This window comes from Ochotona curzoniae, unplaced genomic scaffold, assembly GCF_017591425.1.
Source record: "Ochotona curzoniae isolate NIBS_2020 unplaced genomic scaffold, NIBS_Ocur_1.0 contig_2723, whole genome shotgun sequence".
Lineage (NCBI taxonomy): Eukaryota > Metazoa > Chordata > Mammalia > Lagomorpha > Ochotonidae > Ochotona > Ochotona curzoniae.
In genome coordinates, this window is record NW_024465573.1 from 28,628,737 (window position 1) to 28,644,365 (window position 15,629).

The following is a 15,629-nucleotide window of genomic DNA, read 5'->3' on the forward strand; positions in this document are numbered from 1 at the left end:
ACTGCTAGCAGGCAGGGCCGAGCCTTAAAGAGGAGGATGAGATTCACTTTCACTTCCCTCTGATTTGGGGAGAAATCCATCTGCCAGGTATATTGGGTGCATGTTTTGGATTTGAACCTCTTGAATCTGTTGGCCACAGTGAAACACTTTAGCTACTAAGCACCTGATGGGTGCTGTGAGAGACAGATACCTGATTGGTACCGTGAAGGGGTAGGCACCTGTGGGTGCTGCACATCGGATCTCTGCTAGAGAAAAGTCCCATGAGAGGCCTTGACAAAAGAGACACCTTTTCCCTCTCACCAGAGAAGGGATCATACCCGTGACTAGCTGATGTCTTCAGTTCCCTGTTCAAACAACGGTTTTGGGGGTTCCCTGTCTGGCAGGCCTCTGAGACCACCAATGGGGAATGAGGCGAAGGTGTTCTTCAGCATGAACAACTGGACACAATCTGAGCAGGTCTGCTTATTGTAAAGAAATCACAAGTTTATAAAGGCTAAGAAAGGGTTAGGGAAGGGCAGAAAGGCATCTCCTGACAATTCTCCCACCTATCAATGACACTGTAATTGGCAAAAAGCATGTCTGTCTCTCAGGACTCTCCAATCATGTAACAGGTCATGTTCAACATGCATGGCTGGCAGAATACTGCAGGTAAGATTCACCATGTGTGGCTGTGGGTCAGGTAAAGTCATGCACACCACGTATGGTTGGCAGGCAACGTGGGACCACAACGACTTCTCCGAGTTGCTTGTCAAGGAAGTCCCAGCACAGCTCATCCAAGAAAAAAGAGACTGGGGTGCAGCCCATCATTCTCACCTGTATGACCAGTTAACAGGACAGATTGAGGTCTAGGTTAGCCAAAATCATTGTCAGATATTCCCGTGTAGAAGTGGTGTTCCATGTGAATATGACCTCCCCACGGGCCAAGCAGGCAGAGATCCTGGTGCGATCTCTCACAAGTCTCATAACTAACATTTGTGGGTTCCTGAGCATCAGGCCCCATGACCACCAAGGGGAAGAGACAGATGGTGTTCCTCAGCAAGCAAGAACCACCATACAGGCTGTTCGAGCATGTGCTTATACTGTCAAGCAAGCACATACTTACAGAGTAGGAAAAGGGGAAGGCAGAAGGGCATCCCTCACACTCACCAATGACGCTGTAATTGGTTAGGAGGCAGCTCTATCTCTCTGAACCCTCCGATCATGCGCTGGTCACATTCACCACGAATGGCTGGCAGATATGCTGAATGTCAGGAATATCATGCATGGATCAAGAAAGTCCCAGCACAGCTCTTCCAAGGCAGGGAAGAAAAACAGACACAGCCTACTGCTCTCACCTGTGTGGCCAGTGATCAGCTCAGGTTGAAGTCCTGGTGTGCTGTGTCCTTATGTCCTTCCATATGGGCCGAGCATGCAGAAATCTGAGGGCAGTCTCCCACAACACTCAATTTATCTTACACTGAAAAGTTAGTCTCATAACTAACAAGGGCAAAAATAGAGTATAGCTTGTAACTTTCAAAGTTCTCTCAACAAGCTTTCAGTACAACTAACTCCATGGACATTTTTTTCATTATCAGTTATTATAAGTGGGCTCTTGGCAGTTTGTCTTCTTTGTGGATTACTGTCAGAATCATTGTTTTATATGAAAAACATCTGTCCCAGTGCAGAGAAACCATCTAGATTGTTAACAACGTTGTAACTCATAGATACTTTGGAGAATTTTGACACTTAAATAGTCCTAAGTGTGTTTTTTTTTTTTAATTCGTTTTCTTCTTCATAACTTTGCAGGTATTGTCTTCTTTTCTGTTTTGAAAAACAAAAACAGCTTCTTTGATTGTTGGTGTTTCCCCCCCACCCCACCTTAGCACAGAAGCTATTTGGAAGAATACTGATAGTTGGGTCTCTTCTCAAGTAGTTCCCTTTTTTGTTTGTTTGTTAATCGGCAGTGAGCTCCTGCCTATATAATCTCATCACAACTGAGTTCTTCAATCACATGTTTGGCAATCATAAATTAAGAGAGCTCTTCAATAAAGGCTAGCTAACGGATCAGTGAGCTCTTCTCATAATGTATCTGAAAGCCTCTATCCAGGCCTGCCTGTTTGGCCCTGGATTTGCCCAGAAGCATCTTGGGTTCTTCCAGGGCTGCAGATACTCTATAGGTCCCACCATCCAGCTACTCCTGTTTCTGGTACCCCTAGTCATTCACCCAGCACCAACTCTTCACCTGTACCCACGCTCTTGAATTCTGGACTATGGTTGTACCCCTAATCAAGTCAGCCTTTCCCCTCTGGCACAAACATTGGTTATGCAGCCTCCTCCTGTTCCTCCGGGCAGTTGTTACTGGAGAGACCCAAGGACGCCTCACCACTCCCACAGCCTGCCTCTGTCTGCGGGTCATGCTCTCTGGACACCACATGATCTACAAGTTATTGCACTCTTCCTACAGCTACTGCGGCCCCTGTCATTTTCAACATCGTTGAAGAACTCCTCAAATACTGTAATGAAATTATTCCAATGAGAGAAATTTAATTTGTGCTAAAATTATTTTTCTCAGAAATTTAAATTGATAGCCATTTTTTTGCTTTATATTTAATTTTTTCATTATCTTTACCAAAGGACTTAGAAATAAATGAAGCATAAACTAGCTTTAAAGTGCTTGAATATTGAGGGTTCTCAGATTGAAGACCCACCCAAATTTCACAATTATTGGGAAAAAAAAAGATCATGTTAGGCCTCAGACTTAAATTTCATTACAAAGACAACAATGTAGATTTGGAATCTTGGGTTGAAAGGAAAATAAACCTAATGACATTTTTTCATCTATGTGTGGGAGGAGATAGATATTAGACATTGTGTAAATATGGCATTATGGAACAAGCTGAGATCTCTTTTTCTGCTCATTTCCTGCTCTTGTTCTTTCTGTCTTTGCCTTTGTTTCTCTCATAGACACACTCAAATACTCAGAGCAGAGTCCTCTTTCATTTTAGAAAATAGATGCCTCCTTGCCTCTCTCACTCCCCACTTCCACTGTTTCTTTTGTGTTTTCTTGTATTTTCCTTTTTGAAAAACATTGTCACTGCTTACAGTTTGTGCCATCTTTTCAAATAACTGTAGTTTGAATATGGGTGCGACTTGTTTTGCACATGCTCTGGATTCAATTCTGCCCACATTTGTCTTTAAACTGACATCTCACTGTTTCTCCTGTGTGGTCTACTTCATCTCTGTATCAAAATCAATTGTGAATGGATTACTTTTGGTAACATTTGGGCATTTCCAGCTATGCCCAGTTGAGGTATGTGGTCAGCAGTGCTGCCCTCTCTGGAGGCCAGGGGAAGTAATCAAACTGACTGCTGTGTTCTGGGACATCACCTGTGGCTAATCCAACAATTTGAGCCACTGACTTCTTTGATGCTCATTGCCCTATGAAATTTAACTTCCCAAGTTAACTTGAATCAGTTGTCAATAATTGTTCAGTTCTTGTAATGGATCATCACTATGTCAGACCCATCAGAAACAGGAAATTATAATCGTAAGGTATATTATTAACTTAAATGATCTTAAAAAAAAAGTCTAAGGGAAAAATAGACAATATACTTGAGATTATCAACAAATAATTGCCTTATTCATTTCTATCACCTGTCATATGAGTATGGTATGTAAGTGACTATAGATTTATGGGAGTTTTTTTTAAATTTCATACAGTAAATAGGAGTTAGGGGAGTATGTTTGTTGTTGTTTGTTTCATACAGTAAATAGGAATTCATATTTTCCTTGAATGATGAGCAAGGCTTCCAGATTTCAGGTGAAAGAATATCTGAAGTATAGTAAAACATATTGTGATCTTTCTCAAAGAGAAAATATATTGCTACTTGAAGGAAAATGTGGGACTTTAGGAAAAAAAAAGAGTTTGTGGTATGGCTCTTCCTACGATAGGAGTTCATGGAAGAAATAAGGAAGTAATAGGACAAATATATAAGACAACTCTGAAGTTAGATTACCTGGAAGATTAAAATTGAGAAAAAATGTTTGCTTTAAAATATCCATTAACATGAATCATAAAAATTATAAAAAGATTGTTCCATATGCACTGTTGTTAAATAAGTAATTACTGAAGCAGAAACTTTCTCCATGTTCTCTGTAGCTCTGTTCTGACAATGCTGCTTCCTAGGGCATGTCATTTGGTTTATCCGGAATTTAGCTTAGCTTCAAAATCATGTTAAAATTGTAGTATCTCCATTTCTTTCTAGCTGAGCATAGTAACACTGAGGAGCTTTGGGAAGTCCTCATTATTGGACTCTGTGTCAGAAAACGTAGGAAGAAAAAGGAGAGTAAAGAACCAGAAATTACACCAATATTTTTAGCCTAGCATTATGAAATCAGCACCAAATTTCACTTTTCAAAAATTAAATTATTGCATTAAAGTATACTCAAGGCTTAAACTTTCTTACACCTATTGCTAAATATGTGCACATGTCAAGAAAAATAATTTTTGTGTCCTTATTTTTATATGTATATGTATGATTCATACATATTTTTTCAATAAAAGTTAATTTTGGAAACTGAATACAAAATATGGCTATATGGGAGTTTTGATAAAGTAGTTCTATTATGCCCTGGAAACTACTTGTGAATTTCAGCAAACCTGGTTCCTTGCTGTGTGAAGTGGGAAAGCTGGAGAAGAAAGATCTGTCAAGAGAACAAGTGAGTTCAAAGCTTTGATTAACAGTCGGCCAGGTGTTAAATTTAATTGCCTTTAGGAAAAAAGAAAATTTTGCTGTTCAGCATTAGTCTCACACTCCTAATCATGCGGGAATTTTATAGGAAGAAGAAAGAGCATGGTGTACATGTTGAAAATTTATATTTTAAAGAAATGTGCTCGTTTAAAACAGAACAATCTAGAGAACAAACTTAATGCCCCAAAATATTCTCCTTGAGTTTCTTTTTTAGTTTTTCTGTTGTTAAATATCTCAAATTCCTTTCAGTTGTCAGATGCAAGGAGACTCAAGTCCTGTGTTAGCAGAATGTATACATATCTACATATTCATAAAATATTAAATATAATATTGCGTGTTACATATTCATAGTTGTATTTCAATGTACATTTGCAAAAATCATGAGATTTGCATGCTTTTTAATTTTAACTATTTTAGGATAATACATGTTCATAGATGTTCATATATATATATATATATATACATGCCTTTGTTCCATTTATTCTGTTTTCAATGAACACTTAAATTGTTTCCATTTGGTTTAAGTTTACGATTACATGAGCTTTCTTGTTTATATCACCATGGAGTTGTGTGTTTGAGTTTCTCTAATTACTCATTCATTTCTCTAATGATTCATTCACAGGTGTGAATATTAGTCCCAGAAGATGCACTTCCATTTTACCTTGTACTAATTGCTTTCCATAGGGAGTACATTAATTTATATTGCCACAAAAAGGATCTGTGCTTTCCTACTTCTTGATATCGTCACAATTCATCTAAATAATCAGGCTTTTAAATCCTGTTAAAATGTTGTTTATGAAAGAACAAAATATTTAATTTGCATTTTCTGGTCATCACCGGAATTAAAATAATCTTATAAACTGATTTTCTATTCTGGTTTCCTATTCTATAAACTTTTTTTCACATTTTCCAATTTATCATAGTGAGTTCTATCAATATTTTAAACATCATGTTTGCTCTGATATAAAGCAATCTTCGTGTACAATAGAAGATTAATAGATACCTAGGTAAAGACGTATATACATACACTTACTTAAAGGAACTGTATAATGGAGGCAAGCATACCATGTAGTGGAGATACATTGCAGTATATGTCTCTTCTTCGGAGTAAAAGATGGAATCCCAGTGAAACTGATAGCAGATGCTGGACTTTCTATCACTGTCTATACCTATAATACCATGACACACTTAAGTAGAGGAATGGTGATCTTGTGACTGTTGCTGAAGAACCATACCATTGCTAAAACTTGGAGGAAAGTGGTGGGTGGGGGAAATCCCTCAGCCTAAGGAACTGTGTCATGAAAAATAAAAAACAAAGCAAAGCAAAACAAGAAACAAAAGTTACATTTTTGATGCTTAGCTTTTCTTGGTAATTTTCCTAAGAAGTATATCTTTGACTCAGTTTTTAAAGCTCTTGGAAGATTTGTTTTGTTCATAGAAAGTTAATATTTTTCTTCAACTGGCATACTTCCCATAAGCTCTTCAATAAATATTTTGCCATCTTAGCATCACACAAATTTCCTATTTTTTTATTAAATTTTGAGTGTTGAAATTTAAATAGGTCAAAGTGTTGCTTTGTTTCTGTGTCCGTTGTTGTAAAATTATATATAGTTAAGTTAACCCTGCTACTTTCTTTTCTAAATTGTGCTTTATTTTTCAATTTATATATAAATTCATCATTCATCATTAGTTTTGTATCAAAAAGTAGTTGCATTTGTTAAAACATAATTTATTTGCAAATGATTTACTTTTTTTGTGATATTAACTTCTCTTTCTATCACTATTAATGTATCTTTGTTACTTTAGCTGTTTACATGTTGTTGAATAGTATTTAATATTTTTTAGCCTTTAGGATCTCATAATAAAATGCTACTTGGAAGATAGGAACTATTACTATTAATTTTTCAAATTGATTATTAATTGATCTATATTGACTTATAAGGATGCCATTATTTTTTAAATATAAGCCTCTTACCAGAAAAATAGAAGGAGCAGACATCACAGGTTTTTTGTTGTTGTTATTGTTTTGGATCCTGGAAGTATTCAGTCTTCAATAATTAAACTGCAGGATTTTTAAAAATACTTCTTATTTACTTAAATAATTCCTTCTTTTATCATATTTCCTAAGCATTTATAATAACATGAATTGGTGATAGATTTAGTCAAATGTATCTATGTGTCAAGACATATCGAAAGACATATTCGTGTAGTTCTTTATTCTGTTATAAGGACCAATTAGAATGATTTGTTTCACAATATCAAGCCATCTTTACGTATCTGGGCCAAAATGGTCAAACTTCTCTGCTGAAAGTACAGCATCTTACTACAGTTTCTAGCTTGCTTGTATGTATATAGTCTTTGTGACGTGAAAACAAAAGTCAGACTTCATCTACACACAACTACTAGGTTGTCTCAAAATTTTACTCCCCAGCAGCTTTGTATTATGACTTCATCTATATCATCATGGTGTAAATGGTTTTTTGGACTGCATAGAGCTGTTCTCACTAAACAGAGTTTTATCTGCCTTTGGAGCAGGTGGAATCTCAACTGATTTGAGTCTTGAATCCATAACTTATCACCATATATCTTGCCTACAATTTAGCGTACTAAAATATGCTCTGTTACACTTGGTGTTTTATTCCTAATGGAAATATTGTGAGATAAGACGGGCATGTATTAGTTTTTTCTTGGGTGGATGAATAATTAACATATAGACAGCAAAAACCTTTGCCAAGCACAAACAGCCTCAACCTTGCTATTCACTGTGATTTCTTGAGTGCTCATGTTTTGGTGACATATCAACTCAGAGGACTATGGTGAGAGCTAAATATGAAATAAACAATGCAGTATTGTATTGTTTCCGCATTATTTTTAAAAGCAACTCTGTCTTGTCTGCTTTTAATTATTACCAACTATTCAAAATTCTATGCAATTATCAATGACAAAGTGTTCCTCCAGGTAGCAGTGAATGTTGATATTGTTTTTATGAAACATATGCCACTATGTTTCCTGTGACATACTGTCAGAGGAGTCCAAGAAAGTTACAGAAAGGCCTCAGTTTGCACAGTTCTGAAGTGAATATCTTTCACATATCACATTAAATATTACTTCTCCAACAAAATAGTTTAAATTCCAATCATGATAACTGTGAAGCATTGCATAATATCTAGCTTTCCAGTCCACAAATTGACATACAAATAACAGATGTACACATTGACCATCCATGAAACTGTTTTTTGATATCTGCCAGTGTTTGGTCACAGCTCATCTGCTATTCAGATCACACGAAGACACGAAAGAGAGTAAGTGTGCAGATTCTTCTTCTCCAGTGATATGCCCAGAGGGAACTTTATAAAAAATGAGTAGTTAGAAGAGAGCATTGCCCCATAGATAGAAAGAAGTTCATCAAAGAAACAAAAGCATCAATGCTGGAGCTGACATCTAAGGGGATTACAAGTAAAGTTATAGCAGAAATATTGTCTTTGAGAAAGCTTATACCACTATCATTCTACAAAGTTAATGTGTGCTTGAGAGAAACAGAGAAAAGGTGAATTTACCAGCAAGAATGAGGACTATAATCACAATGGAAAAGATGAAAAGATTTCACACAAGTGATACTGGCAGAAGCTAATCTCCAGGAGGTATTTCTTGATACATAAAATAAATTAGATGTCATGTTGGGAAATGATTCAAACTCAGAGAGGGGTGTGACAATTCACCAAAGCATTAGAAAGCTATTTATCCACCTTGTAGGATATACAATGAGAGTGATAGCGCTGTTCAAACCATTTTGCCATGTTCAGCATAAAAAAATACTGCAGATCAATTACCAATGTTTTTAAACATTTTAGATGTAATAACTAAATGTATTATAGAACATTGATATGCATGCATGTAAATAAAACAGAATTTGAAATGTTCTGATAAAATTTCTAAAACTCAATATGCAATTATAGTTATTTGTATTCAGTGTCCAGATCTTTTTACATGGTTTCAACTTCTTTTTTTATTAATTATATTTATTTTTGATGATAGTCGATTAGGGTGATAAGTGTCAAAGGCTACAGGAAGGTGGGTGAGATTACCATTTCCACATTCTCTTTTTTTTTTCCTTCCTGTATCTGAGGGAAGTGGCAAAGGGACAAGCAGAGAAGCCACACCTAGCATCCCAAATGCCTCTGCATCCTGGTATGGAGAGCTACCCAACACCGCGCCAGGGTCCTTGATGTGGGGCATGCTCTGAGGGTTCTGCTCAAGAGGTTTCAATTGTTCAAAGTTCAGAATTACTGCCAATCTCGCCATTCTAAGCACAATGTAATCTCTCCAGAATCCTTTGGTTGACATAGTCCACCTTAGAGTCTTTGTTTGCCTAGGTATTCACTGTCAATACTTGGCTGGAGTAGTTGATCAATTCATTTTGTCTTCTGTCATGGTACCAAAGTACTGCCATATTCTCCATGTACACCTGGATATGCTGTCCACTTCTCCATCTGAGCCACTGAAGAGACCCAGCTCTGACTCACGCACTCCATGATCAGACCATGGAACCCGCAGTTCTCTTCATGGATGCGGTTCTCTGAGTCCTGCAATTTAGTTTGTATCCCCAAAGAAACTTCATCTGATGTGATCCCAGACCTGATTCTCTCTCTCTCTCTCACTTTTTTTTTTGGGGGGTGGGGGGAGGGACCTGATTCTTGTGTGTGCTTGCCATTACAGGGTTCTGTACAGACCATTGCCCAAATCAGCTTATGCATATGCTGATAGTTGCAATTGCTGGGTCAGTTCTGCCTCTGCTCTGTTGGAACCTGGCCCGATCCTGCCCATCACACACTTGGCCCTCACACAAACCAGTGGAAACTGCAGCCTAGTCTGAGGGACCACAATACCCCTCACCAGGCCTGCCCCCTGTCCTGGTTCCCGTGCTTGCTAGTACATACAGCAGACCTGTCCAATCTGTCCCACATCCTATTTGGATCTCATACATGTCAATGGGCATCGAAGCCTATTTCAACTTAACCAGCCCCTCTATCCAGCCCACACACAAGCCAGTGGGTGCTACTTTCTGTTTAGACATGCCTGCTCCAGTCCTGGTTCTCATGCTCACCAGTGGGAGCGGCAACCCAAGAGGGAGGTGATCACTCTTTCCCTAATGGGCCCACTCCCACTCCCAGATCCTGCATTTTCCAGGTGGTTCTGCAGGTTAAATTGACAGAATTAGCCCCCCATGCCAGCATCTGTCAGCTAATGCTGTGACAAAGCCCAAACAACCCACACACTCTCTGACTTATGCATGAACCAGTAGGAAAAACCAATGTAGCCTGACTTTTCCCTGATCCAGCTCACATGGGGCCAACAGATGTTGTAGCACTGCTGGTCTGGTCTGCCCCATCCCAGCTGTTACACTCACTGGTGGGAGTGCTGGTCCAGCAGGAAAACCCAACCCATCTCCTCTACTGGCATCGCCGACTCCACTGCTGGTTCCCACATGTGCCAGTTGGGTGCTGTGGCCTGGTCTGGCATGACCTGCCTCACCTTGGCTTTTGCCAGTGGTTGCTGTAGCCTGGCTGGGCCCGGCCCACCTCCAATTCCACTTCATGTTGGTGGGGGCTAAAGTCTGTCCCAGCCAAGCTGGCCCCTGTTGCTGGCCTTCATGTGAACTGGTATGTGTTGCAAACAAACCTGGCCTGACCCACACTCCATTGTGGTGTCAGATTCACCGGTGGATGATGTGAACTGGTCCACCCTGACTTTGCCAAATGTATACTGGTGGGTACCATTACTTGGCCTGGTCTGGGCTGCTCCCTACTGTGATACTTGAACTCACCTACAAAGACTGTGTCCTGACAGAGGTGTTTCCCAAACTCCTTCATCAGAACCTCTCCCAATGCCAGATTTCATGCATATCAGATGGTCCATGGGCCAGCCCTACTTAGGTCACCTCCTGTCCCACAGGAACAGTGGCCTTTCCTGACCATCCTTCAACCAATTCCTGTTTTTATTGTTGGATGTTACAGTCCAGTCAAGCTTAGTCCACAACAAGACACAGCTCACCCATGGCTCAGCAGGGTCTAAGACCTAGCCTAGCCTGCCCTACACCTACCTTGGTTCTCATGAGCACCAGTGGGTGCTTGAGTCTAGACTAGTCTGGTACATCCCAGACCCAGTCCACACCCATGCCAAAGGAGACTGCAGCCATATCCAGACTAGAGTGCAGCCCCCACACTGGCCTCTGTTCAACAGTGGAACCCACTACTCAGCCAGGGCATCCCTTTAGCTCCCCAAGCAGGCCTGCTTCCAGCCATAGATGTTGCATAAACCAGTGTTTACTCTGACCCAGCTTGGCATAGTTCCTTACCTGTCATGACCTTTGCTTTTGGATGCTGTATCCTGGCCTGACCCAGCATGCCCCCAGTCCCAACTCTCACTGGTGGATACTGGAACCTGGCCCTGCTTGGTCTGCTCCCATTCCTGGCTCATGCAAATCGGTAGCTGTGACAGCCTTGCCGAGCCTGACCTATGCTCTAGCCTGGTTTCTGTACTTTCTGGTGAGGTAAGGTGTTGCTCAGCCTTGCCAGGTCTGTCCCCTTCCAAAACCAACCCACACATTAGCTAACAGTTGGAGCTACCGTGCCCAGCTTACCTGACTCCCCCCGCCCCCCATGTCTGGACCATGTGCTCACCAGCAGGAACTTTGACCCACTAGGGGAGTTTCCCATGTCCTCCCACTTGGCCAACTCCCAAACCCAGATCTCATGCATGCCAGCGAGTGTTAGGCCCTTACCCAGCAGAGCCTGCCCCTCTATCTTGGGCTTGTTTGAACAGGTGAATATTGCAGCCCAGCCCAATCCACACCCTGTTTTTGGATGCACATGCAGATTCTACAGCCTGGATCTTCCCAGACTATTCTCAGTCCTTGTTCCCATGAGTAATGGCAGGTTCCATGGCCACACCTAGCTCAGCTCATCCACACCCAACTCTTGAGATAATCAGCGGGACTTATATTTCCACAGGATTTGGCCAACATATCCCCCACAGAATCTACCCCTAGACATGGCACTCTTGCATACTGGTTAGTGTCATGGCCCTGCCTAATGTGACCTATCCTCTGTTCCTATATCAGTCCCCTGTACTGATCCCATCAGATACTGGGATCTAGCCCTGCTAGACAGGTCCCCAACTCCAGCTTTCATGTGGACTGGCATGTGGTGGTCAACAATGTTCCATGGTAACAAGTCCTACTCAGGAATCCAATGTGGGTTGGTGTATAAGTCTGACTCACGCGTATCTTCTGGTCTCTCCCCTCCAAATGACCAGGTCACAGTGCCCTTGCTAACCTGCAAGTACGTTGGCCGTGTAACTGGTGTCTCTCAAGATTAATTTCTCACCTATATGTACAGTGGCCTTATCCATAGACGTCCCTAGGTAGTAATTCCATACCCCTAATACTCCAGAGCATGCTGCCAGGTGGCCAGTGGGCAGAGCCGGGTGCCAGTTGACACTCTGGCTGCCTGCAAGCCCAAAATGGCAGCAGTGGTCAGAGTCAGGGATCAACCCAAGCTCCTGAGAGACCCCTTCCCAGTGTACTTACCATGAAGGGAGAAAACTCTCATGCCTTAGCAGTGGGGGCTGGGGCTAGGGCCCCAAGCTTTGAATGTGACCTGCCTCATGTGTACCCAGCAGCCCCCATGCTTCTGGAAGCTCACTTCACCCAAGCCCCAAGGTCCTCAACTTTACTTTTTAAAAGGTATTTTTTATTTTATTTTATTTTATTTTATTTTATTTTATTTTATTTTATTTTATTTTATTTTATTTTATTTTATTTTATTTTATTTTATTTTATTTTATTTTAAAGGTAGATATATAGAGATAAGGAGATAGAGGGAGAAACACACCCCCCCCCCCCCAAGTGGTTGCAATGGCTTGAGCTGTGCTGATCTGCTGTCAGGAACATGGACCCTCTTCCGGGTCTCCCATGCAGGTGCAGGGTCCCAACACCTGGGTCCATCCTCCACTGCTTTCCCAGGCCACAAACAGGGAGCTTCCCAAATGATCACCATGGACCGAGGTGTTCTGGGTCTCCCTTGTGAGTGCATGGGCCTCTGTTTTGGTCCATCCAATGCTGCTTTCCCAGGCCTCTATCTCTCTCCCAGAGAGATAGATGAGAAGTGGAACAGCCAAGACACCAATCAGTGTCCATGTGGGATGCCCGTGTTTTAGACAGGGATTAGCCAGCTGAGGCATCACATCGAACCCTCTTTATACCATTAAAGTTTAAGATATTTAACATTTTAGATAGATTGAATGAAACTTCATCAATTCACTTTCTTTTTTACTCTCAGAAATCATTGTTCTAAATTAATATTTATCAAGATAATAATAATAATGATGATGACCCAATGCTTGAAAGAACCATTAGTTTTGGAATGCTGTAGACTGAGGGTTTAAAAAAAAATCTTTTTTCGTTTTATAGTTCTGTGTTTTATTAAATCCAGGCTCTATCTTGCATGTAAGCTGGAGGCAATATGTTTGTTTTTGAGGTGCCGTTTTCTCAAATATAAAATGGGAGAAATTCAACCTTTCTCACAGTTAAATCCAAACGACAAGTAATTGATGTGAAGCTTTTCACTCATATGAAACTCTATATATGTGTGTGTGTGTGCGTGTGTGCTATTTCACCAGCAGTGTGCCTAGAATCATTTAAAATGCAGAGAAAACTGTGAGCTTCCCTAACATTGGCTGGTTCTTTCTTATAAACCAAACTGCAGCCCTTTCCCTGCACAAGAGGGATCATTCCTCACTTTCATCTTTCATTTTCCAATGCAGCTGTGGCTAAGTGGCTCATGCAGTCTCAGAAAGAACCTTGCCCTGAAGCTGACAGTAGCTTTACAGCAAATAATAATAGGAGGTGAAGTTCTGGGGTGGGACTCCTGCATTAAAGAGAAAATGATTCTGTATAATGATTGGAGGTTGGAACCTCTGTCAGCTCATATCCACGTCAGCCGATTTACCATCTGCGGCATCAGTCCTGCCTGTAAAGTGGTGGGGGGATGTTTGCGGAAAGTATTTGCTTGGTATCCAGTATTATTTGTTTGCCTCTTGTCACAATCTCACACTCCTTCCTAAACAAAAATGAAAGGAGCGTCCCAAGGCATTCCTGGCATTGGAAGATTTGTTTTAGTGCCAACAACAGCTAAAGGGGCAGTGTTTGAAATTTTTGTTCTAAAAACAGGTATGCTTTATTTCCTTCTATAGATTGCATTAGAAGTCTGGACCCATTCCAACTGATCAATAAATACAGTTTAGTTAGGCCACATTTATTTCTAGAAGCAAGTAGCAATCAGTGTATTAGTATGGGAGCTAAGCCCTGACCAACAGCCCAATCAGTAAACAACGAAGGCTGGGTTTCTGGACTCCAGTTGTTGAGGACTCTGCTGCCTCAAAGACAGGTAAACATACCAGATCATTAAGATTTATATTGGGCCTGGAGCGATAGCGTAGTGGTTTAAATCCTTGTCTTAACACATGCCGGGATCTCATTTGGGCACAGGTTCTAATCATAGCGGCCCTGCTTCCCATCCAGCTTCCTGTTTGTGGCTGGGAAAGCAGTCCAGGACAGCTCAAAGCCTTGGGACCCTGCACCCGTGTGGGAGACCCGGAAGAGCTCCTGGCTCCTGGCTTCAGATTGACTCAGCTCCAGCTGTTGTGGCCACTTGGGGAGTGAATCATCGGATGGAAGATCTTCTTCTCAGTCTCTCCTCCTTTGTATATCCACCTTTCCAATAAAAATAAATAAATCTTTAAAAAAGATTTATATATTACCCTTTTTAATTATCTGAAGAGTAACCTCAATTTCGCATTTGCCTTAAAATGTATGCGTTCTCAGGTCTTTAATGTGCTAGCTATATTTACCAAAACTTTGTGTGTTTTTTTAATCATCAAATTATTTTAAAACTGTAGCTGGAAAATTAGAAGAATTTCCTAGTATTTCAGCTCTCTATGTTTATTAATCATTGGCCAATTTATTGGAATGTATCATTTACTGCATTATGCTTTCATATGCATTGTGATCTCTTTAAAGACATGGAGCTGATCACATTCAACCTCCCAGTGTTTTATCTATTATGTACTCAGTAAGGATTTATTGATTGAGGTGCTGGCAGGATGGTTCAATGGCTAGATCAGCTCTGGGTTCATAGTATTAGATCAACTCTACTCTGGCCAGTATGGTCATTTTGGGAATGAATCAGCAGCTGGATCATTCTCTCCTCGCACTGTAAATCTGCTTTTCAGATGAAAACAGCTGAAATAAATAAATAAATCTCTGAAAAGATTAAAGATTCTCAGAACGAGCTGTCTGTATTTGCTCCTCACTCTTAACCTCTAAGGCCGTGTTACCTTTATTTCAATGTCAAGGAGTTAAGAGACTGCTGCAAAAACACTGAGTGAGACTGGATGGGCTTTGTTACTTCTCATGGCTTAACTTGCTTCAAAAACCAACAGAAGCAGATAACTTGTGAATGTGTTTCTACTGCTAAATTTCTGGGTTGTTTCCAATGGAAAGAGGCTTAATTTATTCATTATACGACACACATACATTCTTTCTGCTGTAATGATTCTATGAGACACATCCGTGAAGGGTCAAACCTAAAGAGTTTGCAATCTGATTGAGGAAGGGGCGACTGTATCTTGTCACTGTGAAAGGCCTGAGTCCACTGACAACATTAGAGTTATAGCTTCAGTGATGTGAAGGCTCTTCCAGCAAAAATTACACCAGCACAAGGCACAACTAAGACTTAGGATTTTGACAGACTTATGTTATTTATTTGAAAGAGTGGCTGAGGTAGAATGAAAGAGAGAAAAATATTTTCTCCCTTCTAATTGACTCCCACAGTGGCCACA